The sequence below is a fragment of the Anarrhichthys ocellatus genome, unplaced genomic scaffold, assembly GCF_004355925.1.
Source record: "Anarrhichthys ocellatus isolate YVR2014 unplaced genomic scaffold, GSC_Weel_1.0 scaffold1, whole genome shotgun sequence".
Taxonomy (NCBI): domain Eukaryota; kingdom Metazoa; phylum Chordata; class Actinopteri; order Perciformes; family Anarhichadidae; genus Anarrhichthys; species Anarrhichthys ocellatus.
Genome location: NW_022280031.1, coordinates 17527142 through 17531770, shown reverse-complemented (window position 1 = coordinate 17531770; position 4629 = coordinate 17527142).

The window sequence follows — 4629 nt, the reverse complement described above, 5'->3', positions numbered from 1 at the left end:
AGGCTGCGAAATGTCCCAATTCAGGATTTAATACAACGTACACATTCACTGTGATTATCTACCCTCACAAGACCCTGAGATACCTGATATCCCTCAGGTTTTGTGAGGTTTTGTGAGGGTGTCTAGATTTACCAGTCTCTCTACGTTCTGTCCTTCACCTATGCTCATGAGCTTTGGGTAGTGAACGAAAGAGTGGCCCAAATCAGGTTCCTTCGTAGGGTGGCCGGGCTCATCCTCAGATATAGGGAGAGGAGCGCAGACATCCAGAGGGAGCTAGGAATAGAGACGGTGCTCCCTTAAAAAATGGTGACTTATCGCTCCGAGTTCGTTTGGAGGGCTGGACCAAATGTGGAAACACCCTAAAAGACAGACGAAGGAGCCGCTACGTGGATTGGACCAGAGACAAAAGAAAATGGAGATAAAAGCAGAGCTATTGTGAGTCATTTCTATTCAAACCGAAGGGGTGGCGACTCTCCAGCTTATATCTAGGTCAGAGAATATAAACAGCATTGTTGCTCTTTGTTCATAATATCATCAGATGATGAAATGATCAGACCTCAGCCGTCCTCACTCCTTTGTCTTCTGAACTCCTCCCAAATTATAGCTGGATTTAAAAAATATGTCTCCTGCCAAGATGGAAAAAAAAAAAAAAAAATGCTGATATTTCATGTTCTAAGTTTTAAATGCATTTTCATGGGTCCATTTTGAGTCACTTAACACACCAGCGAGGCTTAAAGTTCTTCCTCACAGAACAAAGGACAAACCGCTGATAGAAAACTTAAAACAAGTGCAAGAAACTGCAGGAAATTAGGTCAGTCTGTGTGTGTGTGTGTGTGTGTGTGTGTCTGAACAAACATCAGTTGTATAGTCATGATTAATACTCTGACCTCGTTTTGGATTCTTCTCACTATTTCATATTTTATTCTTTATTCTAAAAGTAAATTAACTAAAAAATGGTGAACCCCACACCGCTAATCAATCTGTGTGTGAGCACAAGAGCCGAGATGATGCACACGGCTGATTCACATCGCTTTCCTCAGTTGCTAAAATAACGAGACTCTCTGATGTTCAGCCACTTTGAAAGGGAGAGTGCGTCCAACATGTCCTTCAAGAAGTATTGATTATTTACATCCTTGTTCATGTAACTGTGTGATGAAAGAACTCAAGCAGCAGACCACAACTTTTTAATGGTGCATTATTTTCAAACTTTGGAAAGCTACTGTATTGCCTGCTAGCCACATTAGCTGCAGGTTTTTTTTTTTTTAATCTCTAAAACTTATTTCCTGTCCTACCTGTGATTTGCTGGAAATACCTCGTGGCAGCTCGTTAAATTGTCAAGAAATAATTGTTTTTTGGTGTCGCGCAGCACAAAAACAAAGCTGATGGAAAGTCAGTTAGCATCCTTTTTCATGGTGGACTCACAAATGAAGCGCATCCACGTGACTAGGCAACGATCAGAGCTGGAGACGTAGAGTTGAATATTGAGACAGACCACTTGTGGGCAGGGGGTGAGAGGAGGTTGACGTAAACAAACAGGACTTTCAACCATTAGACCGGCGTTTGTGTCCCAAAGTGTTTCTGAGAATTGACATGTCCATGACAGTTTTCCTAAATCTTACGAAATAGTTTTCGTTACCAAAACCTAAGTTGACCGACTTATGTTACGCCCAACCATGATGTTTTACTTTTAGCGGTTTTGTTGCCTAAACCTAATGTTAGTTACGCAACGTTATCAGTCAAGCTGAGCGACACGGTAAAATGGAAAATTCGTGTTCATGTATCACTAGATGTCAATTTAACACTCTGTCGACCTTTCACCTGTAGACTGTCTAATACGTGAATGCTGACAGGAAACATTCTTTGACACCAAACCGGGAAAGAAACCCGAAAGCCCTAGCATGAAACATCACGGTTTGTCTTAAAATAAGCACGCTCGTAACGTCAAATCCCAATAGATATTATTGTGTTTCACAGCCACTAACGCTGGGTCAACCACCGCTAATTACAAGCAAACAAACAACATAACAACTTAAAGATGCTAACTACAATTGCCATTCGGACACATCTGCCAGTCGCCAATTTTGGTGCACAACAGATTCCTCAAACAAGTATGGATAAAATCTTTCAGACGTTTCCTCTAACGGGGAAAATAAACCAGAGTTCGGAGCCGCCATCTTTATACGAACTGTTCTTTCACGAGTGAGGTTTCAATGATGGAGAAGGAGTAGATTTTTCTTGTCCTTTTTTTAAATTTTACTTTTTATTTCCGGAAAACCATATTAAATAAAATATAAATCATAGAGTATTTTATGTACTTTAATATGTGTCTGAAGGAGAACTAAAGAAAAGCTGACTCACCTCTTAAATCCAAAACTACTGTTGTATAATGAACATTCCCGCCTTAAGTTTTTTCTAAATTTCAACAAAACTCAGAGGTTTCTGACTGAAACCAACCACAGAACTCCGTTTGTAGTAGTAGAGGTGGATCACAACATGGAGGACCCTTGTTGTGATCATAAACCCACAGCAGGAAGTGTCAAATGACCTCTCATGTGAAACGTCAGGGAATGTTATGCGTTTGTGTTATGATTAAATAGAAAATCATAATTTCGTTTTAATATTTAAAATGTGGAGGGTAAATCATCTCTTTTTTAAAAACAAATAATTGTTGATGAACTTTAGATGCCTTCATGAATACGTTAGTGCTTTTTCATAATTATATATTGATGTGGTAGAATTTATAATATGCATAATGTGTGTCAAATGTGTGTTTGGTTATGTAGTAAATAGAAATAATATTTATGGTACCGCTGTTAAACTGTCTGGTTTGAGAAACATAGTGCGGTTACAACATCAGATGCCTTCAAGCAGAACTGTGGCGGGTTTTGAATTATAAACTGCAGCTGGTTATATTTCTAATGTGGGTCAACAGCAAACCTCTTCCAAAACAGTGGGGTGAATATCAAGGCACAAAGTAAGCATATTGGTGGATAAAAAACAAGATGGTAGAATAAGCAAGTCTTTGGAGCTTCGGATGCTCGTGTATAATGCCATGAAGCTTATCTTGATGTATTACGTTTAATTATTAAAAGGTAAGGGGGGCACATGACACTGTTTGTCAGCTCCACTCTGCTTCAGGCTCCTACAGTTTCACATATTTGCAGTCGGAGCTGCTGAGAACAACCACAGAACAGCTGGAGATTAAACTCATTATTTAGCTCCCCTAATGTCAGAAGAAACGCAGTCCACATCATAACTTCTTACAAAACAATATGCACAACAATGAGGGATCTCAAGAGCATGCAGGGACCCCCCCCAGATGTCAGGTGTTGACAATAGACTGTATAAAATATGGACGTAGTCTCCGTGACGTCACCCAGAGGTTTATGAAGAGCCGTTGTGAAGCTCAATCGTCGGTGGAGCTGAGGCAACCAGGTGGCATGGCACGGCATCGACATGTACAGAATCCTATGAGAAAACGACCCTACTCTCACCTGATTTATTACCTCAGTAAATATGGTGAACATGAGTTTATGGTCTCAATCTCTAGTTTCAAGTCTTCTTCAATACAGCATGATGCTCATGTAGTAAATTACGGTCCATTTAGAGTCAAATAAATGAACATAAAACGGATTATGCTTTAGGGCGGGCTTACTGTAATTGACAGGTCGCTGCCGCTACCAGAGCTGTGGCGTCTCTATATCACTCCTCCGCAGTCCAAATATGGTAACTTCCGTTAAACAGTTGCAAAAAGTCAAGATGGCGACGGCAATTCACCGAACTCGAGGCTTCAAAACATCAGTCCACAGACCAAATGGGTGACGTCACGATAACTACGTCCACTTCTTATATACAGACCATGCTTCCCACAAAGAACGTACTTTTATGATAAGGCTACAACAATCATGATCATATTGTGATGATCAGACCATGAAAATATTATGCTGAAGCATATTTATAAAATATTGTTTTTTTTCATAAAGCTGATAAATGAAATAGCTGATTTTACCTTCTGCTCTGTCTCTGAAGATAACATTTTCTAAATCAAATATAGTACATAAACAAAGCAAATTTTGGAGTAAAAACATGAATTCCAGTTTTTTTCAATTGCTAATACATGTTTTTGAAAGCAGGCCTCTCGGTGCTATGTTGGCTTCCATATAAAGTTATTAACTGAGGTTCAGGAACGAGACCGTGGTTCTCTCCTCCTCTAATTGGATCACCTGTATCTCGTTAATTCCACCACCTGTGCCTCATTAACTCAATCACCCGTGCAAACTTATGTGTGTGTCTAACCCTTTTCTCTCACACTTGTCTCAGTTCTACTCTCTCCCATGTCAGCAGGGTGGCACAGCGGCTCAGCAGCTGCCCCCACCCTGAGTCTCGACCAGGCCGCAACCTCCGGTTCTGAAAAGTGAAGCCAATGCTGAAGCGTCTTAGACTTGTATTCTCTCTACCGACCATCAGGGGGCGACTCCTCTGGCTGCAAAAAGAAGTCAGATCGTATAGAAGTCTATGAGAAAATGACTCTACTTCTCTCTTGATTTATTACCTCAGTAAACATTGTATACATGAGTTTATGTTCAGCGGGACTACTGTGATTGACAGGTTGCTACCCTACCAGACCCG